At 35.1% G+C, this 17,470-nt stretch overlaps 1 pseudogene; it reads left to right on the plus strand.

Moving 5' to 3' along the window:
- Positions 1-17,470, plus strand: part of LOC123252218 — a 158,711-nt pseudogene that overhangs the window by 81,507 nt on the left and 59,734 nt on the right.

The raw sequence follows: 17,470 nt of genomic DNA on the forward strand, positions 1-17,470 counted from the left end.
AAACCTGAGGCTAGAATTTGATCAGCCCCTGACGTGATCAAGTTCAGAGTGAGAGCAAAAGCTTACACCTGAGCCTGAGGAAAGTCTTTAAGTTATCAGCATCTCAACAGTCAATTGAATTAGCAGGGGGAGGGGCTCTCAGAGCTCTCAGCCATCAGACCATCTGGTAACAACCCAGAAAATAAGCTAAGAATAATATCAAGGAAGGACTGAATTTTAAGAGGATACCCCAACCTCCCAGAAAACAGAGCCAATCTATAATTAGATAGGAAAAATGAGCAAACAAAAAAAAAAGCATCTAACTCTAGAGAATTTTTATGGAGAGAAAGAGCATGGTACAGACACAGAAAGGGACAGGAAAGCAAAGGAAACATATGTCATGTCCAAAAGAAAAATATGGATTGGACACAAAGTCTGAAGGAGCTCAAAAAAGATTTCAAAAACCAATTAAGAGAGGCAGAGGAAAAGTGGGGAAGAGAAATGAAAGTGATGCCAGAAGAAATGGGTCAATTGAAAAAAAGAGAACCAAAAACTGACAGAGAAAAATCAGGTCTTAAAAATCAGAATTGACCATCTAAAAATTAATGATTTCACGAGAAATCAAGATACAGTAAAGCAGAACCAAAGGAATGAAAAAACAGAGGAAAACATAAAATATCTTATTGAAAAAAAAACAACTGACCTAGAAAATAGATCTGAGAGACAATTTAAGAACTATTGGACTATGTGAAAGCCATGGTCAAGAAAAAACCTTGGATATCATATTATAAGAAATTATCAAAAATAACTGTCCAGAGATCTTCAATCAAGAAAATAAAGTTGAAATTGAAAGAATTCACAAATGACCTCCAGAAAGAAATCCTCAAATGACAACTTCCAGGAATGTAATAGTTAAATTCAAGTGCCACCAAGCCAAGGAGAAAATCCTTCAAGCTGTCAGAAAGAAATCATTCAAATACCTTGGAGCTACAATCAGGATTACACAGGACCTAGGAGCTTCTACATTAAAGGATCAAAAGTCATGGAATATGATATTCAGGAAAGCAAAATATTTGGGTTTACAACCCAGAGTCACCTATCCAGCAAAACTGAGTATATTCTTTCAGGGAGAAAAAAGGACATTCAATAATATAGAAGATTTCCAAACATTCCTAAGGAATAAGCCAGACCTAAACAAAAAATTTGAAGTCCAAGCACAAGACACAAGAGAAGCCCAAAAAGGTAAATAAGAAAGAGAAAAGTTAAGGGATTCATTAATGTCAAAATGTTTATATTTCTACATGGAAAGAGGATTTCTTTAGTTCTCAAAAAATTACTCTTAGTAGTAGAGAAGATAGAAACAATTTACTCAGAAAAAGGGTGGAGAAGTAAGGTGATTATGATGATATGATGTATATGGGGATATATAATGATATGATGAATTTGTAAATGTGATGATATGGAATGATATGTATGTATGATATATAAGGGGCAAAAAGAGTTTTTGATTGGGTGAATATTAAAAGGTTTGGTCACCAGGGAATTGAATAATTATCAATCCCCAATTAAAGAATAACCTCAAGTCAAATTGACCTTTATGGAAGTTTATTTACAAATGAAAAGAGAGAAAGTAAGAAAATTAGAATGAAGATAAGATAGGATAAGTAACCTAACACACTAGGTAATTTGCTCTGATTGCCCAGTTTAACCCAGGCAGATCTAATTAACCCTCAGCCAGGGGAGATTTGGCATTAAGGCCAGAAAGTTATATGGCCAGAGGCCCAAAGGGCCCTGGAGGCAAATGAAGCAAAAGCTTCAGTCACAGAGTCTCTTTGAAAGGGAAGTTCCTTAAGAGAAGTTCAGGAAGATTTAGTCTTTACAGTCACCACATGGAATTCCAAAGGAAAGATTTAAGAACAGTCTCACCAAGGTCTCAGGGTCCCAGCCAGAGCTCCTTCATGTCCAAGCAATGTACAAGAAGAAGTCCTTCAGATCCAAGACATGAACCAGAAGGGCCAAGCTGAACTCACTAAACTCTCTTTTAAAGGGACTTCTTTTGTGTCACTTCTTGTGCCTTCCTCCAAGTTTACATGTCCAATCATAACAGACACTTTTCTTAGGACTGCCCAGGAAGCAGTCAGTAAATTCTGATTCGTCACTCACTCTAGCACACATGAGTCACAGAACTCCCAATTTGTGAGTTAAGTGAAGTTGTTTACACTTTTGGTGATTAGATTAAGGATGGGCAGGGCAGATTTAATTTCATTATCATAGATGTGATATGTATGCATATAAATGATATATAAAAAAATCAATCAAGAGCTGAAAGAGAGGGTTGCACTGAGAGAAAAGGGAAGTTTGTAATGTAACATAGCATATTTTCATAATGGTTGCACTGGGCTGGGTGGGCCTCCCAAACTTGTTAATATTTTGATAATGGCCCTATCTGAACCATCTGGTCCCATCCCCTAAATCACCCTCTTACAGTTTTTACATACATGGTGCCTCTGCAAACTTACTCAAACCCACTCTTCTTTATAACAGAGAGCTAGAATGGGGTAAACTATATAGCATAAAGAGACACGAAAAATCATTACAAAGGGGAGATTAGGGGTGGCAATAGGGAATGCTTAAATTTTACTCTTAGTGTAACTGGTTCAGAGAGGGAAAAGGAAGTATACTCAATGGGGTATAGAATTCCATCACCCTACAGAGAAGTAGAAGGGGAATACGACAAGAAAAGGGGGAGGTAATTGAAGGGAGGGGCAAGTGGGGGTCAGTGGAAAAAAGCAAAATCCTGCTGAGGAGGAACAGAGTGAAAGGGAATAGAGGAGGACCGAAAGGGAATAATATGATGAAAGGCAATACACAGTTAGAATTCATAATGCTGAATGTGAATGAGATGAATTCACACATAAAACAGAAGCAGATAGCAGAGTGGATTAAAAAATAAAATTCTACTATATATTGTTTACAAGAAACACATATGAGTAAGGGTGACACACACAGGTTCAGTGTAAAAGGCTGGAGCAGAATTTATTATGCATCATCTAAAATTAAAAAAAAAAAATTAGGAGTAGCAAACATGATACCAGACAAAGTCAAAGAAGAAATTGATCTGATTAAAAGAGATAAGGAAAGAAATTTCATTTTGTTAAAGGGTACTATAAACAATGAAGCAATATCATTTACTAAACATTTATGCACCAAATGGTATAGCATCTAGATTTCTAAAGGAAAAATTAAAGGAGCTCAAGGAGAAAATAGATAGTAAGACCATACAAGATCTCAACCTTCCCCTTTTAGAACTAGATAAATCAAACCAAAAAATAAATAAGAAAGAAGTAGGGGAAGTTAATGAAATGCTAGAAAAATTAGAGTTAATATATATCTGGAGAAAACTGAACAGGGATAAAAAGGAATATACCTTCTTCTCAGCAGTACACTGTGTATATACAAAGATCAATCATACAGTAGGGCTTGGAAATATTGCAAACATATACAGAGAAGCCGAAATAATGAACACAACTTTTTCAGATCATAATCTTTATAACAAACTCTCTGACAGGTTTAATTTCCCAAATATATAAGGAATTAAGTCAAGTTTACGAAAACTCAAGCCATTCTCCAATTGACAAATGGTCAAGGGACATGAATAGGCAATTTTCACATGAAGAAATCAAAACTATCAATAAGCACATTAAAAAGTGTTCTAAATCCCTCCTAACCACCTCACACATAGCAGACTGGCCAATATAGCAGCAAAGACAATGATAAATATTGGAGGGGATGTGGCAAAATTGGGACACTAATACACTACTGGTGGAGTTGTGAATTAATCCAACCATTCTTGAGGGCAATTTGGAATTATGTGCAAAAGGCTGGGTTTGTACACCAACAAGATAATAAGGAAAAAGACTTGTACAAAAATATTTACAGCTGCACTCTTTGTGGTGGCAAAAAAAAAAAAAGGAAAATGAAGGGATGTCCATTGATTGGAGAATGGCTGAAAAATTGTGGTATCTGATGGTGATGGAATACTACTGTGCTGAAAGAAATGATAAACTGGAGGAAATCCATGTGAACTGGAAAAACCTCCAGGAATTGATGGAGAGTGAAAGAAGCAGAACCAGGAGAACATTTTACACAAAGACTGATACATTGTGGCACAATCAAATGTAATAGACTTTTCTATTAGCTGCAATGTAATGATCCAGGACAATCTAAAGGAACTTATGAGAAAGCACACTATCCACATCCACAGAAAGAATTCTGGGAACAGAAAAGCAGAAAAAAATCATGGGATTGATCACATGGTTCAATGAAGATATGATTGGGTTTTGATGTTAAAAGATGACTCTATTTCAAATATGAATAACATGGAAATAGGTTTTGAACAATGGTGCATGTATAACCCAGTATATTCTAAATAAATTTTTAAAAATAAAAAATGTTTAAGTTTTTTAAAAAATAAAGGCATCAGGGGCAGCTCGGTAGCTCAGTGGATTGAGAGTAAGGCCTAGAGACGGGAGGTCCTAGGTTCAAATCCAGCCTCAGACACTTCCCAGCTGTGTGACCCTGGGCAAGTCACTTGACCCCCATTGCCCACCCTTACCACTCTTCCATCTATGAGCCAATACACGGAAGTTAAGGGTTTAAAAAAAATAAATTAATAAAAAAATAATGGTGTTATGAAAAAATAAAGGCATCAGAAAATGTATGGATATATGAATCATATGCCAAATTCAGTGGCAATTGACAGGAATTTCTTTTCCTTAAAATGTTTTTTTTGCTAAGGGTTAACTGAAACAACTCTAATAGATATTAGACAATATGGAACTTCTAATGCACAAAAATCTCAAAATGGTTTTGGAAATATTCTATGTAAATATGATTAATTCCTTCCCTTTCTCACTTTTCACCCCTCCCCAAATCATTGCATTAATTTATTTATTCTGTATTTAAAAGACTAAGCTTTCTCACTATCTTGGAAAATTCAGTTTGTTCCAGATTTTTTTAGAAGTCTCAGACCATCCTTCTATTACCCATGAAAAATGCATAGATATTGTGTATTAAATATTAAACTCTATATAAGATTGCAAATAACTCTTCCACAATAAAAAAAGTATACCTCGCTTGGGAAACCAACATTTTTGCTTCAGTTCTCAAATGATAGCCTTCATTAATGTGAGATCAAAAGTTCTATGGTTAAAATTACCTGAGGACATTTTTAAATAAGCCAGCAAATTAGGAGTATTAGATAGGAGATTATATAAATTTACATTACCTCAAGAGATGCAAGAAGAGATTTCTAAGGTGTTAAACCAAGAAAGTTATCAAATAACTTAAATGAACAAAATTTCATTGATTTCCTAAAACCCTAATTTAATCTTTTAAAAATCTAATTATATTAAATAACACTATGCAGTGGCCAAATATGTTTACATTAGCTACACTCAATTCATTAGCATTCTGAAAAGATTTTTGAGGCTTTTTAAGATCTCATATAGTCATAGTGATTAGTCAAAGACTCATAAAGAAAGTTAGAATGGGTAGGACAGTGATAAAAATGCTCCTTCCTGCCTTTCATTTAAATGTTTTAAAGCAGTGATGGGCAAATATTTTAAAGAGGGGGCAAAAGGAAAGGAAATGCTCATCTGTCAGTCTGTTTCTAAAGCAACTCTTTTGAAGTTCCATTGCATTGTATATGGATCAGATTAGGAATAATGTCTAGGGCCACATCTGGCCTGAGGGCCTTAGTTTGCCCATCAATGTTTTAAAGTATTTCAAGTCACATCTGTAAAAAGGAATTTTTGTTCTCTTTGTCCATTCTGAGTTAAAACTTGTGAAAGGGAATCCTTTATACCCTTTGACTATTTTGAGTTAACACTTTGGTTAACAATAACTCACCTACCCCTACTTAGTACTTCATTAGATTGTGAAGACAGAATTAACCCTCCTTTGTCTACTTTTGAATTAAATAAACAAAATCTTGAACACCCTACTTAGCACTAGGTGGAGGAGCTCTCCATCCTTTCAACTCAATCAGCCAGGAAATGAGAATTCACACCTCAGTCAGCCAGGAATCTGTGAACTCTTTTGATGAGTATTCACCTCTCCAGAAGGTTAGAAGTGGTTCCCACAAACACTGCTCCTTGGGCAGTGCTGGGCAATTTGGAAGCTGTGATTGGCCCTTGTGAAAAGGGGAAGGGAAAAGAAGCCACTATAAAAGGCTTTGAATTTCTGGGGCTAGGGGAGTCGACTTCAAGAAAAAAATCAGCTTCAAGAAGAAGGTTGGCTGAAGTAATAAAGTTGACCTCAGGAGTCACCTTCAGCTTAAGTCATCTGCTTGACCTGACTCCTGGAGGGAACTTGGGTGAGTGGATAGCTGACTTTCCCTTCCTGTCTTCTGGAGAGAGTTTAATTCTGGTTGAAGGTCAACAAGTCCTGGCTGAGTCAAGTACTAGAGCAATATCTAGTTAGATAGGTTAATGTCTTCTCTACCCTTTTGTATTTCTCTACTTTCACTCTTTCCACCTCTTTTGTAAATAAAAGCTATTAAAGGTCATTTCAACTTTGAGCAATAATACTTTGAATTGGTGGCCACCATCATTATTTATAATTTTCATATATTTTAGTCAAACCATTAAAATTTAAATCTACACATCTTAGAACCTAATTTTTACACTGTCTTCAGGGTCCATGCCTTTAAACAAAGCTGTTGTTGTTAGTACTTTAATCAATTAAAGACCCTTAGGAGCCCAGGATAAATAGTAGTAATAATGACAATTACTCCATCAAAAGCCCAACCTTTCATCCATGTGGGAGGAATGAATGATACTCAATGGCAAATGAAAGGAAATTCAGTCAGAGGATATACATGGAGACTTTGTGTGCCCTGAAAACACTGTAATGGCTGTGAAGTTATTTTACTGAGAAGATGACTACTTGGACTCTGGCAAGATCAATGATCAAGTTAACACTCCAATTAATTTGATAAAACTGCTCTAGAAATATGACACAGATAGAGAAGCAAAGTGTGGGTTATGCCTACTTGAAACTCCTGCAATATGCATCTTGACATGAAGGAAAGCAAACCTAATAATGCTCCCTCATGACCTGGATCCACAAGCAAGGAAAATATGTTTTGATAAATCAAAAATATCAATACTGAGTCCTGCTGTAAAAGTGTTCCAGTACAGATAGCCATGAATCACTAAAACTGGCAAGCCAGCAGTATACATGAAATAGACTGAAGAAATTAATATTTTTAATTATGCACCCAAACTATATCAAACTAAAGACAAATCTTAACAGTTATGTGTAAGGATTTAATAAAGCTCCACCACCACCCCTTTTTTGTCAAAAGTACCATCAAGTACAAATCACCCATTTGGAAATCTGAAAGTCCCTTTTTGAGGTTAATGGCATTAATTTAATTATGTCAAAATAGAGAAATTCAAAAAAGTATGTATACCCAATATAAGAACTCAAAATTAATTTATTCCTCTATAATTTTTGATAGAATGTGTAAAAATATTCCACCTCATCCATACAGTAAAATACCTATCACACCTATAGTACAAGCCATAAGCAAGAAGGGAAATGTCTCGAGGAAAACCCTCAAGGGCAGACATCAAACACCAGAGATGTAGAATTGCTAAATGAAGGCATTAGAAAATTATACCAATTACTGCCTAGTAAAAAACTTTAAGCACCATATGCATGTTCTTTATTTTGGATAATAATTTTATTTTTATTATAAAACAATCTCTATTATATACAGCTCATATGTTCAAATACATAATAATACATTAAACATATTCATTTCATCTATCCTACTTTTCTATGCCTCATGCAACCTCTTTCTGTTAACTTTTGTACATTTTTAAAATTTCATTTTACTACAATCTTTTTTCTTTGCATTATTAATACTACTTCCACCTATCCTCATTCCTTACCCAACTCAAGAAAATTAAAAAAGCTCCTTCTACAAAATAAACATAGAAAAGCAAAATAAATCTGTGGCCAATAATATGTGTCTTGTTCAGTCATTATCAGCCAGGAGATCAGAGATGGTATGCTTTACCATAATTCCTTCAGAGTCATGACTAGCCACTGTATTGATCAGAGTTCTTGATTTTTTTCTTTACAGTGTTGTAGTCATTTTATAAATTGCTCTTCTGATTCTGTTTACTTATGCAAAGGATATGAAGAGTTTAGTGCCTTTTGGAACACAGTTCCAAACTGCTTTACAGAAAAGCTGTGTTAAAACATAGCTTTACCAAAAGCCTATTGATATTTCTGATTGCCTAAAACTCTTCCAACAACTGTCATTTTCATTTTAGGTCATCTTTACCATTCTGATGAAGATGAGGTACAATTTTCTTTTATCTAATTATTATTGAGCATTTCTTTATATGTTCAATAATTTGTATCTCTTGTTTTGAAAACTACTTACTTGTTTCCTTTGATCATTTATTTATTGGGAAATGGCTTTTTTTCTCATAAACTTGAAAGTAATTTATTTCATATTTTGGATATTCCATTATTAGTTATAAGAGAAACTTTCTGCAAAGATTTTTCCCATTTTATGGTTTCACATTTAAAGTTAATTGTGTTTATTTTATTTGTGTAAAATATTTTAATTTTACACAATCAGAATGGCCCATTTTTATCTTCAGTGGCCCTATATATCCATTTTTTTTGGAATGAATTCTTCTATGAATCCAAAAGGAAATTACTTCCTTTTTCCTCTAATTTGCTTATGATGTGACCTTTTATATCTAAATCATATATCCTTTTGTAGCTTATCTTTATGGTATTAGAAACTGTCCTGTGTACTTTCCAATTTTACCAATACCATTTTTGTCAAACACTGAATCTGGATGTTTGTATTTACCAAACCTTAGGCAGTGTTGTGTATGTAACCTGTTCCATCAATCAACCTGTCCATTTTTAACTAGTATTGTTTATTATTATTATCATTATTAACAAAAGTAATCAAAAATGCTAATGATAACAACTAGATTTTAAGATTTACAAGATGCTGTACCAAACTCTGTCACAGTTTGTTTTGCCTAAAATCATGTTTTTTTCTTTATTTCTTTAATTTTAAACATCATCCCTCTCATCTCATACTTTATTTTCTGACACTGAAGTTAATTTTGACTACTCTTTCACCTATTTTTCTCTTCCTCTTAAACTTAAGCTTTTAGTGGTTCTGAGAATTTTATTTTCATTTACTTATTTATGTATATATATTATATTTGTAATATGTATATATATGTATTATTTATAATTCTGAGAAATTTAATTCCTATTTTTCTCTCTTAAATAGAATTAAGAATGACCCTAAGATTCAAGGAGAAAAATTAACTCATGTGATGCAAACTCAACATATAAAAATTCAGATATTTCTGCTTGGGCAATTGAAAAAATTAAGGCAGAAAATCATGTGAAATAAAAAATTTTAATTATATTGTAAATCTCTGCCATTTCCCCAAGCTGTGTAAAGGCTAAAAGCAATCATTCTCATTTTTACTTTGAGAAACATTAGAGTGAATGCTTTTATTGTTTTGCATCAAACATCCCCATCAGTCTTTGTTCAGAGTTCCTGCTTGTAACAAGTTGTGTCAGTGTCAGAGCAGTGATTATCTTTGTTTCATTAGAGCTATTTAATTATTAGTAATGGCCACAAAGTACAAAAGTAGTGATGATCTTCTTGTACTATCAGTAGCTCTGATAACCCTAAGAAAAGTCATAAAGTGCCTACATATGTTCAAATAAGAAATACTTATTAAATGTGTTTGTTATTTGTGTGCGATTTTCAACTGGTACTCTTGGAATTCATTGGTTACATAAAATGGGGTCCTGTTTTATACATATGACAAATTATGATGCTTCATTAAAAAATATTAAATCACTATTATCTCTCTAGTGATAGAAAAAAAGTCATTTTGACTCAGTTGTAAAATTCTTAATGTATACCAAGGAAAGTTAGAATCTGAAGGTGTTAATCCAAAGGTTACATTAAATCAATGAATGAAGCAACACATATTAATACTTTAAACTCTTATTGGCAAACACAACAAACATAAAGTTATCAATGAAATGGCCATAACTGAATATGTTTAGATGATTTTTGATATCCCCAAATCAAAGATAAATAGGAAGAAGACATTGAAAGTAATAAATACCTATAACAATAAATACCCATACCAATCTTAATATACCATTTTAGGATCATAAAAATGAATTACATCAGATTTGGAAAGTATCCTAACAAAAACCCACAAAAAGTGAAAACAGAGCATCTATGCAGTCAGGCAGCTTAGAGAACAATTAATACTTTTATGCCAAAAACAAGGACATGAGAGGATAGGGATTTGAAAGAAGACATAACTTGTCTAAGTAGCAGTAAAGCATGATAATGATATCAAGTTTATAGAATGTAACCAAAAATGACTTATTTTTGGACAGAGCCTATGAAGCAGCTAATCCCAACAGTAGAATCAAAAGTTTTTCAATAGTGATAGTTATAATTATTCTACAATATGTTAACAAAGAACTCTTGAACCATTTATGAATATTTGTAGAGGAGTAATTTATTGTTGCATAATATATATGTATGATGAATGCATTTATTTATCTTTGTATATCTATGTATATCTATGTATATCAGGAGGGACATGAACCGAAGTCTTCCTGAGCTAGAGAGATAAAACTCAGAATATAAAAATAACTCACATTTACATAACATTTTAGGATTTGCAAAAAAAAAGTCTCCTTAAAAAAAGCTTGTGAAACATGTAATATAAGGATTATTGCCTCTATTTTACAGAAACAGAAAGCGATTTGCCCAATAGAATATGTTGAAACCAGAATTCAAATCCTGATTTTTTACTCCAAAATCAGTATTTTTCCCACTGAACATAGACCTACTACATATTCTAGGATGTTGCTATAGTAAGGTTCTATTATATTATACAGTAATTAATTTCTAACATGCCCTCTTAATAGCTGGAGAAGGAAATGGCAAACTAGAATTTTTGCCAAGAAAACCTCAAATGGAGTCTTTAAGAGTCATATATGATTGAAATATCTGAACAACAACAACAAACCCTTTTAATGAAAAAGAAATTAAGACACAGTTACAATATAGTGGTAATAGGAGTGGGGAAGAGAATGATTTTCCAGTGATCCTAAATGAAAATTGATGAAAGGCCTAGAATTAAAAGCCAGAAAACAACATTTTTAGGAATAACTTTCCTCTCAATGCACATGAGAGACAGGGAAAGAGCAACACAGAAAAGCAAAGCACTTTACATGTGCTGTTATTTGAGTTTTTTAATTGACTCTTTAAAATTCTCTGTATGTATCATCTTGACATCTTTTAAAAGTAATAGTTTTGTTTCCTTCATTGCCTATCTTTAGCCCTTCAATTTCTTCTAATCTTAAATGATAAAAAAAAAAATAAGAAGGTGCTTTGTTGTTAGGAAAGTTCTTTATTGTCCCCATTTTTAAAAAATCAAGTTTAGACTGAGAGATGTAAAATGATTTTTTCCAGGGTCATAAATCTCAGGAGTTTGAGACAGGTTTTGGATTCAAGACTATAACACTTAGTCTCAATAAAGAAATGCCAGGTGGGGCAGCTGGGTAGCTCAGTGGATTGAGAGCCAGGCCTAGAGATGGGAGGTCCTAGGTTCAAATCTGGCCTCAGACACTTCCCAGCTGTGTGACCCTGGGCAAGTCAATTGACCCTCATTGCCTACCCTTACCACTCTTCCACCTATAAGTCAATACACAGAAGTTAAGGGTTTAAAATAAAAAAAAAATTTAAAAATTAAAAAAAAAAGAAATGCCAGGAATACAAGATAGAAAGAAACAAGCTCACCTCACATCAAACAGACTGGACAAATATGGCATCAAAGGAAAGTAGTAAATGTTGGAGGGGATGTGGCAAAATTGGGACACTAATGCATTGCTGGTGGAGTTGTGAATTGGTCCAACCATTCTGGAGGGCAATTTGGAATTATGGACAAAGGGCTTTAGAAGAATGGCTGCCCTTTGATCCAGCCATACCATTACTGAGCTTATACCCCCAAAGAGGTAGTAAAGAAAAAGACTTGTACAAAAATATTCATAGCCATGCTATTTGTGGTGGCAAAAAATTGGAAAATGGGGGGATGTCCTTCATTTGGGGAATGGTTGAACAAACTGTGGTATCTGTAATGGTGGGGCACCAGGGATGTTAACTATTATTATTGAAATGTAATCTAAATGGTTTGTGGGTTCACACTGGGTTGAAAGATAGACAGGACTAACCAGGATAGGGAGACCAGGGATTACTGCCAAGCTGTTAACTGTCACATGAATGGCAGTTAGACCCAACAGTCACTCAGCCCTCCTAGGCCAGGGTCTATGGAACCAGCAGGCAAAAGGTAAAGGTTTATAACAGTTTAATTGAGGGGAACAAAAATAAAGGATGGGAATAAGGGATTCTATACTTACAACCTAAGGGCAAACCACAGGGCAGGGAAGGACTTGACTACACTAATATATTGACCTAAGCCAGGCAGGGCCCAAAGGAAGCAGTACTGAAGTCACAGGGAGGCTCCTCCAAACCTGGTTCCAGCCAGGTTTGGTCAGCTCAGAGCCTGAGGATGGCTTTCAATTGGGGCCTCACGGTAAATCCAAGGATGGTCACAGGATGCCAAGAGCCAACTGCACCAGGACAGGTGATCCAAGGTACCCAGGTAGGGAGAGAGAGTTTGCAATGCTGTCCACCAGATCACAAACCACTTCCCTACTTGGTGCTGTTCTGCAGGTCTGTTGTCCACTGCTGAAAGCCTCCACCTCTCAGGATGGATCCCAGGGAATCTGGATGCAGTTTTTCCCTAACTCTGCGATCTCCCAGGGTTAGCAACAGTTTTGTCCCCAACCACTAATGGAGTCTCTCTCAGAGCACAAACCCCACTTCCTGCTCCTTCATTCCATCTTGGAATCCTCCAGCCCTTCCTGCTAGGTCCAACACTATTACTAAATTAATCTTCCTCACAACATATCTGATGATGATGGAATACTATTGTGCTGAAAGAAATAATGAACTGGAGGAATTCCATGTGAACTGGAAAGACCTCCAGGAACTGATGCAGAGTGAAAGGAGCAGAACCAGGAGAACATTATACACAGACTGATACACTGTGGCACAATTGAATGTAATAGACTTCTCTATTAGCAGCAATGCAATGACCCAGGACAATTTTGAGGGACTTATGAGAAAGAATGCTATCCACATCCAGAGAAAGAACCGTGGGAACGGAAACACAGAAGAAAAAGATATGTTCCATCACATGGTTCGATGGGGATGTGATTGAGATTTTGATGTTAAAAGATCACTCTATTGCAAATATGAATAACATGGAAATAGGTTTTGAACACATGTATAACCCAGTGGAATTGCTTGTCAGCTCCAGGAGGAGGGAAGGAAGAGAGATGGGAAAAATCATGAATCATGTAACCATGGAAAAATATTCTAAACAAATTACTTTTTTAAAAGTAATTTTTTAAAAGGCAGAAAATTAAATTTTAAAATAAAATAAATATTTCTATTAAAAAAAAAGAAAAGAAACATGCCAAAAAGAAAAACAGACTGAAAAAAAGAATAAGGACTTATCAATTGCAAACCCAGTAGTGAAAAGGTAGCAAAAATAACTTAACCCAATATTAGATTAATTTAACAGAAGTACAATACCCAGAAGATGAGCAATAGTTATAATTCTATTCAGTCCTGGACTTGATTCACACATTAGAAAGTATACTGCAGTAGTATCTATCTAAAATTAAGAGCAAACTTTGGAAATAGGGATAAATTCAGGTAAAACAAGGGTCTTAAGTATCACCATTACTATTCAGCACTATACTAGAAATGAGAGCTACAAGAAGATCAGAAGGAAAAAACCCAAAGACATATGCATAGGAAATTAGGAAATGAAACTATAACTTTTTGTACATAAAAAAGCTAGAAAGTAAAGTAAAAAGCTAGTTGAAAGAAAAACTACAAAAAATAAAATAAAATAAATTCATACAAATTATTAGCATTTAATTATTAAACAATAAAAAAATTGATTATTAATCAATAAAAATCAATCAGTAGGAGATAGAACGGGAAGTATAAAACAAAAAAAGAGACTTGTACCTTAATATTGCTACTGAATATTGATCCAAAAAAGTAAATAAAATCCTGGAGAAAGACTACAGTAATTTATCCAGAAAATCATTCATTTTAAATAAGTTGGACTTATATTAGTAATATAAGTATGATTCGACATTAGGGAAATATAATCACATTCAAAAACTTAAATCTGTATGATTATATCAATAGAATGGAAGGGGGAACACCTTTGACAAATGCAACTAACTGAAATTAATAAGGCCAAAAGAATATCTTAATAAATAATTAGTTGGTTTTGATCAGCAAAGCAAAACAACTCAGAGGTATTATCTCACAACTGAGATAATGATGGCTAATAATGGACTAAAATGATAAAAAGGAAAAATGATTAATGTTGGGAGCGATGTGAAAAAATGGGGACACTAATAGACTATTGATGGAACTGTGAAATGATCCAATTGTTTTGGAGAACAATATGGAATTATGCCTAAAGATATAAAACTGTTTATACCTTTTAACCCAACAGTACCACTATTAAGTCTGTTTCCAAAAGCAATCTGGTAAAAATAAAAAGAACCTATAAGGGATTTTATTTTGAGGGGCAGGAGTTTGATCAAAAGCCAGTATGCAGGGGGCAGCTCAGTGGAGTGAGAGTCAGGCCTAGAGACAGGAGGTCCTAGGTTCAAACCCGGCCTCAGCCACTTCCCAGCTGTGTGACCCTGGGCAAGTCACTTGACCCCCATTGCACACCCTTACCAATCTTCCACCTATGAGACAATACACTGAAGTTTGTACTTCAGTTTAAAAAAAAAAAAAGCCAGTATGCAGTTTATTAAACGCAAAATACTTAGTTTATTATTAGGAAATATCGATAGGAAATAAGAAGGAAGAAAGTGAAAGTAGTCTTACAATAGCTTGTAACTATATCCCAGCTCTCAGTCCTAATTAAATTTTTCTAGAAAAAGCCCTAAATCTATCTGCCTCAGAGGGCAGTATCTTCTGTTAGGCCAAAGCCTTCGCCCACTCTCCTATTCTTGCTATCCAATAATATAACCACTATTAATCTACCTTATCTACCCAAGTTAATCGATAATCAATAAGGCTGTGTAGGCCTTAAATTAGTTTCTTAGTCTCCTCACAGTCCCAGAGAGAGCAAGCCACACACACTCCTCTCTCCAGGGGACCCAGAGACAAAAAGCCCTTTCCACCAATCTACAACTTACAAATCACACACTCAGCCACACCCTTCTAACTATCACCAACTGCCAAGCAGTATAGCAGAGTGTCACCTACTGATAACTTGCACAGTAGTGAGTCTTTTACTGAAAAATATTATTACTCCTTTTCCTCTTAAATATAAAAAGGAGAAATTAATAAAAACTCTCTTAATAAAACTATATTTCCAAAATATTTGAAGCAGTTCTTTTTATGGTGGCAAAAAAAAAAAAAGAAATTGAAGGGATGAACATCCATTGGGAAATGGTTAAACAAATTGTGGCATATGATCGTGATGGAATACTAGTGTGTAGTAAGAAGTGATGAGCAGGTAAGACTTATGTGAAATTAGGAGACATGAAATAAGAAGAACCAAAAGAACATTATATAAAGCAACAGAAATATTTTTTGATGACTGTGAATGTCCATGTCCAAAGAAAGAACTGATAAATAGTAACACGTATGCCATAGTTTTATGTATACATATATAAACATATAGATATATTTGTCAAATGATGCCTTCTCCAGGGCAGAGAGAGAAGGAAGGGAAGAACAAATAACAGACAGATAGTTGCTTTTTAAATTCTAAACTATCATTACTCTGACTACAAGAAACACTATTTACAAAAGAAAAAAGTGTACAAGCAACTGTTTCTTGAAAGAATTCTAAACTTAGTTATAACCATATGAAGATTGACCCAATGCATTAATAATAAGAAATTTTAAAAACTTTGAAGTTTCATCTCAAATCTTACAATTTAACAGGAATTAAAAAGTATAGGATGAATTGATTATGAAAAAGTTGTGGAAAGTTGGGCATTGTAGGCGGATCTATGAATCAGGATGACCATTCTGAAAGAAAATGAATTGTTTGTCTTTAAAAATACATAGAATAGGTTTCCGGGTTAAGATGGCGGCAGAGTAAGAAGCAGCTCTTAACCTCTCCTGACCGAAACACACAAAACTCCTCAAGGGGACATAAAAACAAGTCCAGACGAATGGAGGAACCCCACAACAGGGCACAGCGTGGAAGGTACGTGGAATCGAGACATTTCCAGGCTATAAAGGGCTCTCACTAAATTGCGGGCTGAGCAACCACCCCACTCCCACCCCCTCCACACACAAAATCTATAGCTCTGAAGCCAGCTAAAAAGAAATAGAGCAAGTTTGGGGCACCCATCGAGTCATTGGCAGCTCCGGGACCTGTTCCTGAGAGCAGCAAGATTTACGACCCCAATAAGTCAGAGAACCCAAACGAAATCTGAGCGCGAGGGCAGAGAGTGGACGCCCAGCGCAGAGCGCACAGGCACTGGCGGAGGCGTGGGTGGAGGCAGACACAGCCAGGAACTAAAGCTCTGAAAACCTGAGTGGGGAAACAGTGCAGACCGGTATACGACTGTGGAAGCAGCGCCCTGAGACTTGTAAAGGAACCTCCTGCAGAGGATCAAGCAAGGGGGTCCACTAGGGGGCTTGACCTTGGAAAAAACCAGAACTCAGACCTCAGGTACCAATAGACCGCGGACAGACACTGAGCGCAAGGATAAACCTGAGAAGCTGCTGGGCTAATGATGGCTACCCAACCTCAGGAAACTCAGAAGAGAAAGAATAACAACAAGAAAAAGAAGCCCTTAACACTCGACAACTTTTACACAGAGAAAATCCAGACAACCAAGCAAACAGAGGAGGAGAACAAACAAGCATCCGGACCCTCCTCAAATAAGGAAAACTCCTCACAAGCTATGGAAGAGTTCAAAACTGAGATTTTGAGGAAAATGGAAGAGATCTGGCAAGAAAATAACTGTTTAAAAGGTAAAATCTTGCAATTGAACACCAGAAATGACCAGATTGAAAAGGAATTCCAGAAGATTATGGCCGAAAACCAAAAGATTATAGCCGAAAATCAATCCCTAAAGGCTAGAATTGAGCAATTGGAAGCTAATGATCTCTCAAGACAACAAGAACAAATAAAACAAAGTCAAAAGACTGAAAAAATAGAAGGAAACATGAAATATCTCAATGAGAGAGTGACAGACCAAGAAAACCGGTCTAGAAGAGACAATTTGAGAATAATTGGTCTTCCAGAAAAACCAGAAATTAATA

Source organism: Gracilinanus agilis, chromosome 6, assembly GCF_016433145.1.
Source record: "Gracilinanus agilis isolate LMUSP501 chromosome 6, AgileGrace, whole genome shotgun sequence".
NCBI classification, from domain to species: Eukaryota; Metazoa; Chordata; class Mammalia; order Didelphimorphia; family Didelphidae; genus Gracilinanus; species Gracilinanus agilis.